Genomic DNA, 17,098 nt, shown 5'->3' with positions numbered 1-17,098 from the left:
CATCAAATATTCTTTTGTTCTGGAACACTGATACATTTATTTTGGCTTCTGAAGTTTTATAAGAACATGTTATTTGGGGAGTATTGATGCCAACTTTATTGAAAACCCTCATTTTACTTAGCTAATTCCGTTGTCTAAGATGCAGGATTATAGTAACCTGGTTGAATCTGCTACACTCTTCCTTACAAAGGAGAAGGTGAAATGGAAATTTTGGAGGAGGTGGAGTGAGGTTTGTATGTCATGATCTATTTTAACAGAATGCAGTGCCTTCATTTTCATTATACTTTCAGTGTAGTTGACCTCTTAAACTAGTTTGAAGATTTGGAATTTAAATGAGAATATAGGATTGGAAAATTCAGGAGCTATCTATGTAATTTTTTTCATTTAATAGTGATTAAAGTTTTAACACCTTAAAGGTGCACACAACAGTTGATTCTTCAATTTATTGTACCATTTAACTCCCATTCCTTTCTTCCTGGCCTCTGCTTTTCACCATGAGGTAGATTTCCTTGCCTCTTGTTTCAAAAATAAGAAAGAAAAAAAAATTAGAAAACAACGTTTGAACTCCTGTGTCCTCTAGCTTTAAACTCATCTATTATGGTGATTTTCTCCCCTACCATGTCAGAGAATGAGGCAGCATGCTCTCTCCAAGGCAGTCTGACTCCTGTGTAATGATTTATTCCTTTCTATCTCACATGGGACTTTTATCCTCTGTCCTTTCTTGATCAAAGGGTCTTTATTTAACCCCTTAACATAATGAAGACTTTGAATGCTATAAAACAAAAAGAGAACCCTTCTTCGGCCCTACTGTTTCTTCTCTTCTCCTCTTTTCCTCCATCTTTTTACAGCCATACTTCTTGGTTAGAATGTTCCATACTTTTCTGTTTCCTTTTATAACTCTAATACAGTTCTTGGCACCATTCATTGTTCTTGCTAAGGTCAACCAGAAACTCCAAATTACTAAATCCAGTGATGTATTTTCTGTAGTCATATTGCCTCTGAGTTCTTGATTGTGCTCTATGATGTCACCAGAGAAGAGGAAAAGTAAGTTTAAATAATTTATAATCCTTCTCCATACTGCCTGTCTTATTTTTACAGTATAATAAAATACAGAGGAATGATTGCTTTATACTTTACCACTAGATGGCTGAACTACATTGTTTTTGGAAAAGAAGTAAAATCTTAATCACTTGAGGTAGGCTAATGTATAACATTTAATAAAATCCCTGATATATTAGTATAAAAATATATACACAAATATATGTATATACATACATATTCACACATACTACAAATATACAACATAATTTTTGAGTAGGGTTAATTAGTATTAAGAATTTTTTAAAATCATAAAACGTATAACCTTGTCTGATTTTAGCTCTATTTGTAAGATATGTTATATAAGACACATCAAAGATCATAGTATTTTCACATCATGTTCTTACACAGACTATCCATAAACATCAGCTCTAAAAGTTTCACAAACATCTTGAGGGCGAATTTAGCTCTGTTTTAGATCTATTATCTGTTATCAGATGATACATTCAGTTATCTTTAAGCATAGTGTTTTATAGAGTCTCTATTCCACTAGAGTTCAAAATAATAGAAGATAATATGCCATTTATTCATTTAAATTTTTAGTTGTAAACATTTTATTCTAATTTTTAAGTCTCCATAAGTCAAGGATTGGTCATAAGTACCTCTATTAGGTATTTAGTTAGGCTTCAGGAATATAGTTACCTCTATTAGGTACCTAGTGAGGCTTCGGAAATATAAAAGTTACATATGAAATTGCCATTGTTGTCAGAAACAGTCAAATATTGGCAGTTTCATGTGATTCAGTGTAATAACTTTCTTACTAGTTTAGTCATATTCATTTTTATGTTTTATGCAATGATATGAATAGTCCTGTGGGACTAAGTTTTGATAAACTAAAGTTTTGACCTTGAAGTATTGTTCCCTTACCTTCTCTGTGGATTTGATTGAAGATACATGTGCAGAAATGCAATTTGGCAAAATAAGCATCAAAAGGAAAAGTAAGTCTTACCACATGCCGAAAGATTTTTTCAAGTACCATTGCAGTATAAAGCTGTTTGTATTGCATTTGGAAAATGCATGGTTCATCTTTGAAAACAGAATGTACAGTACATGCCTAAAGGGAATTTTTTTTTTTTTTTTTTTGAGACGGAGTCTGATGATGGGCTAATTGCAGTGATTGACCAAAGAGATGTTAAAACGTGGCTCTCAAATCAGCATTGATTTGCAGTGTACTTTTTCCCCCTCAGAATAGCAGTAAGAGTCTCTTGATTTTACTTTTGGCTATTTAGTTGTAGTGTTAACACTTAATTAAAATGTGTGAAATTTAAAAATAGTTGGTAAATATGTTCAATATTTTAACAAAACAGCAACATATCTGGAGTAATGTTTTGTCTAGATTAAAAGATACTGTCACTGAGGCCTGGATTTTTTTCTGTTCCTATATCCTAACACTGTCCATGGTCACCCAGTTTCCCCTCAGAAGGAGACATGGTTATGACTTGTTTCTTACCTGGCCTCTGACAACAGATTCACCCAAACGCATTACACTCCTTGCTATAGGTGATAATGTTCCTGCTCTGGAATTTTTGTGTTGACCTTATTTTAAGTCTTCCAACAACTGCTGATGAGAAAAAAAATACATAAAACTTTGTATTTGCTTTTTTAAAAAATGCTAGAACAGGGAGGTGGTGTTTAAAACAGTTGGAAAGTACACTGTTCATGGTGTTTATTTGGTAAACTTTTACAGAGTAATTTAATTATGAAAGGGAGAGGTTCTCCCTGAGAAGTATTAGGATGGTTTTGATGATGGAATTAAATACTTTCTCATTCATTCTATTTTATTTCACTCATCAAACTAAAAACAAAGCACCGTTTGATTTGTTTATGCCTCAGGATTAATAACTCTTAGCAGAGGCATCTTGTTACATTCTTTGACTTGCCTATGATGCCTTGTAGGTGAGTAAAAATAATGAATTGTTTTAATATCATTTTTCTTCATAAGATAAAAATTAAAAAAATCATTTAGGATTTTTTAAAAAATACCATAAATAACCATATACAACCACATTGTTCTTTCTGTTTTACTTGTACTCCCTTTGCTGATTTGAAATGAGGCTGTTAGAATAGAACTTTAGTTTGACAGGGAGTATACAGACTTTATATTAGGCTGGTGCAAAAGTAATTGCGGTTTTTGCCATTGATAGCAAAATATGTGGCTGAGTATGATGTGGCATTGAAATAGTTCTACATTTGGATTAGTTAAGGTTACAAATAGTTTGCATGGATTTAGTGCTTATAAGCATTTTTAGACAACTGTCGTGATGGTTACATGTTATATAGTTTCCTAATGTCTCCAAACTGCTCCAGATGTCTGGGATAATCTGAGAAAAATAATAATCTTTCTTATTATTAATGACCAATTCATTTAGCACTTTATAGTAGTGGTTTTTATTTTTTGGTTTTTGTCACTCGCCAACACAAACATCTCGTTTGGAATTCAGTGGCCACTTTCTGGGTGCCTTAGAGGACCATTGTGAATTAACATGGCCTAAAATTGTATTTTAAGAATGTCATGTAATACGTACTGAATCCAGTTTAAGAAGTTTGACTAAAGCAAACAATCTAAACAATTTAAAATGACTTTAAATCGATCCAAAATCACATGTGTATTTGCCTATCAGTATTCGGCACGTCAATGAAATGACATATGAGTGAGGTTACTCCATTACAACATAGGTTGTAAAAGCAAAGATTAGAACCAAGGCTGGTATCCATGTAAAGGGCACTAGGTGAATAAACAACACTGTATCTACACAAAGAAATAATGTACTTTTCCTTAAATAAAAAAAAGAGGGAGGAAGTTCTGTGTGTACTGAAATGGAAACATTTCCAGGGTGTATGTTTTTTAAAGAAGAGATACAGAGCTTACATATTTTATGCTGTCTTTTATATAAATGAAAGTGGAGGGGGACAGGTAAGTGTTTATACAAAGAAACAATGGGAGAATATACAAGAGACAAATGTATACAGTTGCCTAAAGGCATTTAGGGTTGGGAATGGGCTAGAAAAAAATTATATTGACTTGAATCAAGTTCAAGAGTAGCTTTTATCTCCTGTAATAAAATATTATGATAGTGACAAATATACTTTCCTAATCATGCCATCACTTAAAATTTTTGAAGTTATGTAAAAGTCAATAATGTGTATTCTCTTTGAAAGCATATCCTCAGTCTCCTGTTCTCCATCATCTTTTATTTTGGGGAGAAATATGTAAAATATTTGCCATTTATCCCGTTTTCTTGTGTTTGCTCTTCGCTTTCTGTAGTTATTTTCTCCTCTGTACCCATTTCTCTAATTTTCTGGCAAAACTAATGAGCTTTGTTTTTAGAGTTTAAAAAAAAATTTTTTTAGGTTATAGATCTCATTCAATTAATTGTGTTTCATTAGTTAGTTTGTTGGTTTAATACTATGTAGGCACTTTGGGGTTGAAAAAAAAAATGTGTTCCATTATCTTTTCTTTCACTTAGCTTATTGTAGTCTGCCTCACAAGGGATTACCATGCTGTGTTAGTGCAAAGTGAAAAGGAATGTGTCTTAAAGAAGACGTGGGCAAAGCAAGGGAAAAGGAGGCTGATTACATGTGCTATTTGCAGATATATGAAAGGGGGCAAAAGGGAGTCTTCGTGGAGGCAATGGTAATTCAGAGTTGCCTTGAAAGATGACTTTGGTCATGTAGAGATAAGGGAGAGAAGTCAGATGGAATGACACTGCAGATATTCTTATTGTACTTTCATAATATTTGCTTTTAAATTTCAGCATATCTTGAATAAGAAGTACACTTAAGAGTAATATCCAAGATATCTATGGATATGAAGAAAGTAGAGATCAGACAGCAATAACTTTGTGCTTCATGTCCTCTCCCCAGGCCACCCCACGGCCACATTACAACACAACTCTTGCCACAACCCCTTTTGTTCTCCTCAGGAGCCCAGCATGTGTAAGTAGCCCCTCGTGCATTGACCAGCCACTCACTCCCTGGCAAGAAGGCCAGATGCATTTTCCTCACCACAGCTTGTTTATTTGGATGTTTGTTTTTTCCTTTGCCTAAGCGTGTTCACTTCATAGCACTGCCTCCCTTCCACCAAATAGACATGGAGGGGAGGAGACCAGGTCTTGGGCTGCAATTACGTGGATTATTTGGGTATAAGAATATGGAAAACAAAGCAAAACTAACCTTTGGGAATATGTGTATCCCAGATATTTGCTCCTTTTCCCTCTACCTCACGTTTTCATTATTAATTTGGTTTAAAAATGAGGATGCCCCCCATATTTCTTGAGTTAACTAGAGTGCTCTGAGTTTCTGTAGAAATGTCAGATTGTGTGGCACCAGTCAGTTGTTAGCGTAACTTGGTTAGTGGAACCCTAGACAAGTAACTGTACGGACGTCCACCTTATTACAGTCCTTTGGCCACTGCTGTCTTGGAAGCTCAGGCAGTGGGAAAAGAGCTATGGGGACAGGTCCAAAGAGTTGAAACTATGTTGAAAACGCTGCCTGCCAAAATTCAGTGAAGTCTTAAAACTAAATAGCTTTTTAACTTCAAAAACTATTAACATGAATTGTTGAAGAGATTTGAGTCCAAAGGGGATCAAGTGTATGTGAAATTGCATTTTTTAAAGTTATTCTTTTCCGGTAGACCATAACAAAAAATTACATGAAACCACAAGACAGGGTGTCTCTCTGCCTTCCCTGAATTTGGGCTCGTTTTTAAACAAAACAGAATAAAAAGAGTTGAACTAAATTCGAATGTTGAAATGGTGAGAGTGGGTGGAAAGATGAAAGGCACTTCACTTCAAACAGACTCTAATGGGGAAATCAAAAACTGATAATAAGACCACCCAGCTGACCTGACTCACCTATTCGGGATCCTTCTGAAAGCGTCTCATCCTTTGTATTGTACATCTTTTAGGCTAGTAATAATATCATTAAAGTACAGAAACAAAATGTCTCACACGTGTTACAGTAACATCCAGAAAAATGAACAGCATATTTTCCAAGTATATCTTTTAGTACTTCTCTCTGCTGTTTTTTTCCTCTCATCATTTGACATTTCCCCTTTTTAAAAAGAAAAAGCGTCACATATTGACAGCTTGAGCTCTCAAAAAGTCAGTTTATCTGAACTGCAAGAACTTTCTAGTTTCAACAGCTATTAATATAATGAGTTCAAATTACTACAGTTTTTATTACAATTAAATCTGCAATTGACAATACTTGTTATCTGTCATTGTTGGGAGATGTTTAGTATTACAAGTGAGTGCAGATTTGGGAATAGTTTAGTGTGCTACCTCAGTGAAGATACATGGCATTTCAAACAATAGCTTTCTTGTTAGCCGTGTACATCTACATGAACGCTATCCTCCTCCTTTTTAAATCGCCTACTCAAGCTTCTCTTCAAATCCAGAAAAAAAAAAAAGGTTGAGTTTATAAATAATTTGCTTTTTATTTAACCTTTGCTTAGTGAAGACAAGAAGATAAAAACAGCAATCTTATGAGACACAGAACAAAGTATCATTTTCTTTAAATGTATTTTATCTCTTCAGATAAATGATTTAAATAGTCACAGCCAGTATTTATGCCCTGTTTTTCATCTCATAACATTATTGGTTACATAAACCTATTGTCACACGTTTGAATTTCTCCTACCTGTATTTGCTGAAAGATTCCCTATATGCTTGTTGTTGGCTGCTCTTTAAAAGTCACTACTTTGTCATCCTCGCGTGTTCTTCTGTCAGAACTTCATGGATGCTGTCAGTGGTGATTCCAGGAGGGGTAAAAACAGTCCACTACTTCTCGAGCTTTTTTGGAGTTGTTTTTGAACTTTATACTTTTATACAAAGCTCTGCTGAATCATATGCTGGCTACCGAATGATGGTCTGCCTTCTGATTCATTTCCAGGAGAGAATATCTGTTGTTCTCAAGCAGTCAGTGACTTTTTTGAGACGCAGATGGGGATTGGGGAATTTCATTTATTTGATCCCATGTGTAAATGCAAGAATGGAATGACACCTTGGCATGAGCATTAGAATAGCTCAAATACAAGTTCTTCAGTAGTTTTAATTAATAAATCTAAATGATATGTACATTTTTAAGGGAAAATTACTTCCTACCTACCTACTAACTAGCAATGTTATGGAATTCCACAGAAGGATGCCTTCTTATGCCGTTGCTCTGGGATCAGTGTTTTTATTTTATTTTATTTTTTAAGTATACAACTATGTGACTTTTTGGTAGTTTCCATCTTTATGTCCATGTGTACTTCACTTATATGTGAGAACATGCAATATTTGGTTTTTTGTTTCTGAGTTACTTCACTTAAGATCATGGCCTCCAGCTCTATCCATGTTGTTGCAAAGGACACAATTTCACTACCATTTATAGCCATGTGGTATTCCACAGTGTATATATACCACATTTTTTATTCCAGTCAATTTTTATTCTGCATTACTCCTTTTAAAAATCAACGTCACTGTATGTTTATTCTTATCAAAAACCAGAGAAGCATAACTTTCTTTTTCCATAAAGAGAAAAAAGACACTTTCAAGTCATTAATTCAATTTTTTAATTCACATGCTTTGTCATAATTGACAATTTACACATGTATGATTATTCATTTTCTAATTATTATTTATTGCCTCCGAGTTAAAATGTACCATGCATTGTAGAATGTCTTAAATGTTGCAGACTTTTTTCACCATTATAACTGTCTGTCAGGTATTCTGGATGTCATGTGAATAATTTGCCAACTTGCTGAATCTATATGATGTAGCTATAACCTATAATTTTCTTTATGCTCCCTGCAGCACACACAGCATTGCTGTCATCTTTTTCCCCTTTTCTGTTAGATTCAAGGAGTATATGTACAGGTTTGTTAATGTGGATATGTTGTGTAATTGTAAGGTTTGGGTTTCTAGTGAACCCCTTATCAAAATAGTTAACACTGTACCAAATAGGTAACTTTTCAACATGTGCTTTCCCCCGCCCCCACCTTTTGGAGTCCCCAGTGTCTATTATTTCCATCTTTATGTCCATGTGTACTTCACTTACATGTGAGAACATGCAATATTGAGTTTTTTGTTTCTGAGTTGTTTCACTTAAGATCATGGCCTCCAGCTCTATCCATGTTGTTGCAAAGGACCCAATTTCATTACTTTTTATGGCCGTGTAGTATTCCACAGTGTATATATACCACATTTTTTTTATTCCAGTCAACTTTTGATGGACACTTAGGTCAATTCCATGTCTTTGCTATTGTGAATAGTGCTCAGTAAACAGATAAGTACAGATATCTTTTTGATAAAATGATTTATTTTCCTTTGTGTATATACATAGTGGTGGAGTTGCTGGATCAAAGGGTAGTTCTACTTTTAGTTACTTGAGAATTGCCCATACTGTTTTCCAAAGGTGTTGAACTAATTTACATTTCCACCAACGATGTATATGCATTTCCTTTTCTCCACATCCTCTCCAACATCTGTTATCTATTGGCTTGTTCATAGCATCTATTCTGGCTTGTATGGCATCTCACTGTGATTTTAATTTGCATTTCTCTGATGATTAGTGGTGTTGAGCATTTTCCATATGTTTGTTGGTCACTTGTATGTCTTATTTTGAGAAGTGTCTATTTATATCCCTTTGTCTACTTTTTAATGGGAGTTTTGGTTTTTTTCCTTTATGGTTTGTTTAACTTATTTACAGATTCTGGATATTAGTCCTTTGTCAGATGCATAGTTTGCAAATATTTTCTCCCATTCTTTAGATTGTCTATTTGCTCTGTGATTATTTCTTTTCCTGTGCAGAAACTGCTTAGTTTAATTAAGTCCCATTTATCTACTTCTGGTTTTGTTGCATTTGTTGTTGAAGTCTTAGTCATAAATTCTTTGCCTAGGACAATGTCCAGAAGAGTTTCCCCTAGATTTTCTTCTAGTATAATATTTATAGTTTGAGGTCTTACATTTAAGCCTTTAATCTATCTTCAATTAATTTTTATATGTGGTAAGAAGCAGGGGTCTAGTTTTATTCTTTTGTATATGGATAGCCAGCTTTCCCAGGACTGTTTATTGAGTAGGGTATCCTTTCCCCATTGTTTATTTTTGTTGACTTTGTTGAAGATCAGGTGTATGGCTTTATTTCTGGGTTCTCTATTCTCCTCCATTGAACTATGTGTCCATTTTTGTACCAGTACCATGCTGTTTTGGTTACACTCGACTTGTAGTGTAGTTTGAAGTCAGGTTATGTAATGCTTGCAGCTTTGTTCTTTTTGCTTAGGATTGCTTTGGCTATTTAGGCTTTTTTTGGTTCCATATGAATTTTATAATTGTTTTTTCTAATTCTGTGAAATATAACATTGGTAATGTAATAGGAAATTGCATTGACTTTCTAGATTGCTTTGGGCAGTATAGTCATTTTAATGACATTGATTCTCCTGTCCATGAGCATGAGATGTTTTTCCATTTGTTTATGTCATCTACAGTTTCAGTGTTTTATAATTCTCCTTTGTAGAGGTCTTTCACTCTCTTAAATGTATTCCTAGATAGTTAGTTTATGTTTTTGTATGGCTATTGTAAATAGGATTGAGTTTTTTATTTGGTTTTCTGCTTGACCATTGTTGGTGTATAGAAATGCAGCCAATTATGGTGTGTTAATTTTGTGTCCTGAAACTTTAGCAAAGTTATTGATCAGGTCCAGGAGTCTTTCAGAGGAATCTTTCAGGTTTTCTAAGTATAAGATTATGTCCTCAGTGAACAGAGATAATTTGACTTCCACTTTTCAGATTTGGATACCTTTAATTTTTTCCTGCTGCCTGATTGCTCTGGCTAGAACTTCCATTACAGTGTTGAATAGGAGTGGTGAAAGTGGGCATCCTTGTCTTGGTCCAGTTCTCAAAGGAAGTGCTTTCAATTTTTCCCTGTAAGTATGATGTTAGCTGTGGGTTTGTCAAATATGGTTCTTAGTATTTTCATTTATGTTCTTTTAATGTCTAGTTTATTTAGAATTTTTATCATGAAGAGATGTTGGATTTTATTGCATGTTTTTTCTGCATATTGGGATGATCATGTGATTTTTGTTTTTAATTCTGTTTATGTGGTGAATCACATTTATTAATTTGCACATGTTGAACCATCCTTGTGCTCCCAGAATAAAACCCACTTGATCATGATTAATTATCTTTTTGATGTGCTGTTGGATTCAGTTTGTTAGTATTTTGTTGAGCACTTTTGCATCTATGTTCATCGTGGATATTGGTCCATAGTTCTCTTTTTTGTGTGTTATCCTTCTCAGATCTTGTTATCAGGATACTAGTTTCATAGAATGTGTTTAGGAGGAATTCCTCCTCCTCAGTTTAAAAAAATATATATTTTTAGTAATATTGATACCAAATTTGGTAGAATTTGGCTGTGAATTCCTCTGGTCCTGGGTTTTTTGTGGTGGTTGTTTGTTTGCTTTGGTTGGTAGATCTTTTATTACTGATTCAATTTTATAATTTGTTATTGGTCTGTTTAGGATTTTAATTTCCTCCTGGTTCAATCTGGGAGGTTATATGTTTCCGGAAATTTATTTGTTTCCTCTAAGTTTTCTAGTTTGTGTGTGCATAGAGATGCTCATAGTAGTTTCTGATGATCTTTTGTGGTATCAATTTTAATGCTACCTTTATCATTTCTGATTGTGCTTATTTGAATCCTCTCTTTTTTCTTGTTTAATCAAGTTAGTAGTCTATCAATTTTGTTTATCTTCTTAAAGAACCAACTTTTTGCTTTATTGATCCCTTGTATGATATTTTAGTCTCAATTGCATTTAGTTCTGCTCTGATCTTTATTTCTTTTCTTCTGCTGGCTTTGGGTTTGGTTTGTTCTTGTTTTTCTAGTTTGTTAGGTATATCGTTAGGTTGTGAATTTGAGATCTTTCTGTCTTTTTGATTTATGAATTTAGTGCTATGAACTTTCCTCTTAAGACTGCTTTTGCAGTATTCTAGAAATTTTGATATGTTATGTGTCCATATTCATTTGTTTCCAGTTTTTTTAATTTCTGCCTCAATTTTGTTAAAGCCATTCAAGAGCAAGTTGTTTGGTTTCTATGTACCTATGTGGTTTTGAGAGTTCCTTTTGGCATTCATTTCTAATTTTATTCTGCTGTAGTCTGAGAAGATACCTGATATGATTTTGATTTTTAAAAATCTGTTGAAATGTGGTTTGTGGCCAAGCATTTTGTCAATTTCTAAGAAAGTTCCATGCACAGATGAGAAAAAAATGTATATTCTTTGGTTGTTGGGTGGAGTGTTCTTTAGATGTCTATCCATTTGGCAGAGCCCATTTTAAGTCAAGTTTCTTTGTTAGTTTTCTCCCTCAATGATCTGTTTGGTGTTTTCTGTAGGATGTTGATGTTTCCCACTATTACTGTATGGCTTTTTATTTTATTTTCTTAGGGGTAGTAGTACTTCTTTTATAAATCTGGGTGCTCTGGTGTTGGTTATGTATATATTTAGGATAGTTAAATCTTCTTGCTGAGTTGAAGTGTTTATATATATAATACCCTTCTTTGTCTTTTTTTACTTTTGTTGGTTTAGAGTCCTACTATTTTATCTGACGTAAGAATAACAACCCCTGGTCTTTTTTGTTTCTCATTTGCATGATATATCTTTCTCCTCCCCTCTACTTTAAGCCTGTGTATGTCTTTATACATTATGTGGATCTCTTTTAGGCAGAAGATGGTTGAATCTTGTTTTTCTTACCCAATTTGCTAATCTATATGTTTTAAGTATTTATTTTCAAGGTTAATATGCATATGTGAGGTTTTGTTCCTGTCCTAGTATTGTTAGCTAGTTGCTTTGTAGTCTCAATTATGTAATTATTTTATAGGATGTGTGAACTTTGTACTTAATGGGTGCTTTTGTTGTAGCAAGTATGACCTTTTTGTTTCCTTTTAGCATTTTTGGCGTACTGGCCTAGTGGTGACAAATTTTCTTTGCATTTGTTTGGGAAATACTTTATTTCTGCTTCATTTATGAAGCTTCTTAGTTTTAAAAGATACACATTTTGGGAGGCCAAGGCAGGCAGATCACAAGGTCACGAGGTCAGGGGATCGAGACCATCCTGGCTAACACAGTGAAACCCTATCTGTACTTAAAAAAAAAAAAACTAGCCGGGCGTGGTGGCGGGTGCCTGTGGTCCCAGCTACTTGGGAGGCTGAGGCAGGAGAATAGCATGAACCCGGGAAGTGGAGCTTGCAGTGAGCGGAGATCTCACCACTGCACTCCAGCCTAGATGACAGAGCAAGAGTCTGTCTCAAAAAAAAAAAAAAAAAAAAAAATTCTTGGCTGGCATTATTTTTCTTTAAGAAATCTAAAACTAGTTCCCTGTCTCTTCTGGCTTGTCGGTTTCTGCTAAGAAATCTGCTGTTAGTCTGATAGGATTTCCTTTATAGGTGATTTGATTCCTTTTTCTAGCTGCCTTTAAGATTTTTTGTTTAGCATTGACCTTGGATAGTCTGATTATATACCTTGGTGATGTTCACCTTATATCATATCTCACAAGTGTTCTGGATTTCTTGTATATGGATTTCTATATCTCTAACAAGATCAGGGAAATTTTCCTGAATTCTTTCCACCAATATTTTTTCCAAATTGCTTACTTTTTCTTCTTTCTCAGGAATACTTAAAATTATAGATTTGGTGACTTTACATAGTCCTGTATTTTACAAAGAATTTGTTCGTTTATTAAAATTCTCTTTTCTGTTTTAGTCCGACTGGGTTAGTTAGAAAAATGCCTCTCCTACATCCACAACAGTAGTCGTGGAGTGAGGCCATACCTGCACAAGCTAGCCACTGTGTGCTCTGTCCCCAGGAAGATCCTCAGTCCCCACTGACAGCATTGCCTGGGTACATGAGCGGTGAAAGGCTCCCTGACAATTTGGCAGTCAGCAGCTTATCGCAGGGATGAAGAGAGAAGAGAAGCGTTCCCACCTACCCTTTATGCAGGATTCAGAGGTTCTCGGGAGTCAATCTCTGCCAGATTCTTGCTGCTTTCCTTTTCTGCAAACCCCACATCAACCAGTGGGGTCTCCAACAGATCCTGGCTGTCTTCTGGAAGCTTTGCATTCAGATCATGACCATTCACCTATGTCTTTGGTCTTCTCTCTGAGGATAACTGACATCCAAAATCCCTAGTCAGCCATCCAGATTCCTCCTACTCAACAATTTTGATACATGGCTGTTGGATGTTCAGTTTTAATTAAAAACATAAAGGAATGGATCAACTGATCTTCAACAAAGGTGCTAAGAAATCACAATGGAAGAAGGATTTTGTCTTCCGTAAATGGTATGGGGAATAGTGGATATTTGACTAGTAATTGTGATGAATTGCTAGAGACTGAGTGTTGGACCATCAAAGAGTGAGAAACTCCTGGGATCGATCTCCGTTTACTCAGTTTCCCAGATATTCCCTTGAGGTTTTCACTGCTGATATCCTTTTCTACATGCTGATATAAAACACTCTTAAAACCAAGTCAATAATACATTTCAAAAGTTAATTCAGTTATTATCTAAATCCATGAGACATTTCCACTAAAGTTTCAGAGACCTTTCATCTTATATCTAGTAGTTACTTAAATTCAGAGACCTTTCATCTTATATCTAGTAGTTACTTAAATTATGTAAGAGATAAAAGTGGTTCCCTGATGTAAACTTCATCACAGTGGTTTCTATTTAAAGACGAAAGAACTGAAATTCTGAAATGTCTGGAATCTGACCTTGAAATGAGAATAGTTTTTCATTATTCAGAATTGAGCCAAGGAATTGAGCCAATGAAGTATCTTGCCTTCCTTGTCTTTATTAAGTTAATTGTTTTGGGGAGCCTACTCTGTACAGAGTTGTGTATTGGGCCTATTATAGCACTTATAAAGATGGTTGATGAATTTTTGCCCCCAAGAAAATTAAATCACACTTAAGACTATTCAGAGCATGTGACATCCTTAGAATTATCTTTTATCACTGATGATTTGTATATGTGCAACCAAATGCATCAGATATAAAAGTGACATACTTTGTACTTAAAAGATGTTTGTAAAATTTTTGAGATGGAGTATTGTTCTGTCACCAGGCTGGAGTGCAGTGGCACGATCTCCCAGGTTCCAGCGATTCTCCTGCCTCAGCCTCCTGAGTAATTGGGACTACAGGCATGTGCCACCATGCCCGGCTAATTTTTTGTATTTTTAGTAGAGATGGGGTTTCACCCTGGTAGCCACGATGGTCTCAATCTCCTGACCTCGTGAACCACCTGCTGCGGACTGCCAAAGTGCTGGGATTACAGGTGTGAGCCACCGTGCCCAGCCCAAATAGAACTTTCTAAGGCAAAAATATACATCATTTGACATCAATTAATTGTACTGATTTCATTTGATAAAATTCCAATATTTGTAAATTGGCAGGTATTCTTTACTTCCTTCTTTTCTTACCCTTCTACCCTCCATTAGTTTTTAATTTATTTGAATTGTTTATAGGCAGTGTTTCGGCTCAGTGACTTAGGAAATAGAGCTTTCCTGGAAAAGTCAATACCCATGGCCATTGTTGGATAACTACCTTGCATAACCCTCAAGTTGTTATGAATACGTATGATTGTTTAGCTCATACCCATGGCCATTGTTGGATAACTACCTTGCATAACCCTCAAGTTGTTATGAATACGTATGATTGTTTAGCTCAAATGTTACTTGTTTAGCTCAAATGTACTGTAACATTTGAGCTAAACAATCATATCTGTTTATTAGATGTTTATTTTCTGAAAATTTTTTTATTTCATCTTCATTCTTAAAGAGTGTTTTTAATGGAGGTCTAGGTTAATGGTTATTTTCTGCACTATAGTCTAGTTTCTATGTTTATGTTGAAAATTCAGTTATCAGTATAATTGTTCTTTAAAGGATAATCTGTTTTGCTGAGATTACTAATTACTAATTACTAGTTTCTCTTTGTCTTTGGTTTTTCATCTTTGATTTATGATGTACCTTGGTGTCTTTTTTTTTTTTTTTTTTTTTTTTTTTTTTAATTCTCCTTGGAGGGCTTCTCAGATGTTCACTTAATACCATTGGTTTGTTTTGGAAAATTCTGAGCCATTATCTCTCCAAATATTGTTCTGCTCCTTTTCTCTTTTCTCTCTGGGATTTCAGTTATTCATATTTTAGAAGATATTTTTACTGATCATTTATCATCTTTCACCTTCTCTTTTTTCTTGTCTGCCTTTTGATCTCTTTTCTTTTAATCTCATTTATAACCATTTTTCTAATTCTCTCTTCAACTGTGTCTAATCTGCTTATAAACCTATCCATTGAGCTGTTAATTTTGGTTACTGTATTTTTCAGTTCTAGAATTCCATTTAGTTCTTTTTCTATTTTTCAGTTCTCTGACAAAATCTTGATTTTATCTTATAACTTCTTGAATTTATTATTTATAGTTTTCAAGTCTGCCTTTATGCCATAGGAGCTGCTGTTGATCTGGTTCTGTTGTGTATTTCCCCCCTTTTTTGTTTGTTTGTTTGTTTGTTTTGTTTTTATATTGTCTCCTTGAGTATCTGATAATGTTTTATTGATATCAGCTATTGTATTTTTTAAATTTTATAGAGAAATGTTGAGGTCAAGATTGCTTTCTACAGAGAGTACTTTTCTACAGAGAAAAATGTTGAGGTCTAGGATAACTTTCTACAGAGAGAACTTACGTTTGCTTCTGGCAGGCAGCTAGGGCTCTAGCACTCCTGGATCACCTGGCATCAATTTTCAGAGATTGAGGTGATGTGAAGTTGTGCTTCAGGCCATTGAGAGCTGTATTATATCTGGTTCAGACTTCTTTCCATAGTATAGCCTTTTGGGTCAAGGTGGAGAGCTTATTAACCTCTAAGAAACCATGGAGAATTTATTGGCCTCTACCCAACCTTGGTAGGCACTGGCCTCCATTTTTTGTCCTCCAAGCCTCTTGAAGATTGAGACTTCTTAGGCTCTCTTTTACTTTCTTGAAATTGGTGTTATTGCTAATTCCAGGCAGAATCCCCAGATTCCAGGCTCAGCTCTCTGGGTTTCTCTTTTCCTTAACTTGACCTTTTAAATCTTCATTGACTTTTTAGTTCTTCAATGCTGTTAAGCAGATATTTTTTAAAGTTTGTTTAACTTCTCTAGTTATCCTCAGTAAGATAGTTTGTTCAAATGGCATAGTTCTCCACTGTCAGAAGCAGGAGACCAATTTCCACAACATTTAAAAAATGAAAACATGTTATAGTTTCCAGTTTATGACTGTTATAATATTTTGTGTCTATGCTTATTATATTGCCACTTCTGTAAGTTCAATAAGCACAGTGATTAGCCAGAATATCATATGTTACATGCTGTAAGTTCTGTATGAAAGACTATATGGTAGGAAAATATATTTCTTAACAAGGCTTTTGAGGATTTTAGCTATCTGTTTTGCATACTGATCAACTATATGCAGCATTGCATGAGCTCTTTAGCAATGGGGTAGCCTATAGTACCTGCTATCTGCTAAGTTTTATTTTTCATTGAGAAATTTTAACAAATGGACAAAACATGAGGAATGAAGAGTTCTATTTTGGACCTCTTGGGTTTGAGATACCCATGTGATGTCCTAGAGGAGATATGTGGACAATTGGACAGACAGTTGGAGTTCAGAGGATTATCAATAAAACCTATTGATTAAAAGTGTGTATAGATGGTGTTTATGAAAGGAAGAAAAACTCAGATTGAGCAAGTGATAGTCCAGCATAGTTCCTTAGGGCAGAAGAGGAGTTGAGAGGAAGGGTAAATAAGGAAGAAAGGAAAACAACAGACATAGGGGAGAGGGGTTTCCCAGAACTAACAAAAAGAATTTGTCACCTGTTGAGCCATTGGGTAACAGAAGGACAGTTAATTGGCCATGGGATTAGCAATATGGAGCCATAAGTGACATTGTCCATAGCTACTTCCTCTTTTCTTCAGTAGGAAGGCAAGTTTAGAAGGATAAAGGGAAATTAGA

General features: G+C 34.8%; 2 protein-coding genes across 3 annotated transcripts in view; one reads left to right on the top strand and one right to left on the bottom strand.

The window, feature by feature from the left end:
- COL10A1 (collagen type X alpha 1 chain) overlaps positions 1 to 6,974 on the bottom strand; it is a 41,449-nt gene extending 34,475 nt beyond the window's left edge. The window contains exon 1 of the mRNA XM_031935535.1: positions 6,739 to 6,974. The gene's annotated coding sequence lies outside the window, so the exon portion shown is untranslated. The remainder of the gene's footprint in view (positions 1 to 6,738) is intronic.
- The window catches only part of NT5DC1 (5'-nucleotidase domain containing 1), a 151,949-nt gene that overhangs the window by 52,413 nt on the left and 82,438 nt on the right, over positions 1 to 17,098 (top strand). The window lies entirely within an intron of this gene.

Source organism: Piliocolobus tephrosceles, chromosome 5 (genome assembly GCF_002776525.5).
Source record: "Piliocolobus tephrosceles isolate RC106 chromosome 5, ASM277652v3, whole genome shotgun sequence".
NCBI classification, from domain to species: Eukaryota; Metazoa; Chordata; class Mammalia; order Primates; family Cercopithecidae; genus Piliocolobus; species Piliocolobus tephrosceles.
This window is presented reverse-complemented; position numbering and strand designations above follow the sequence as displayed.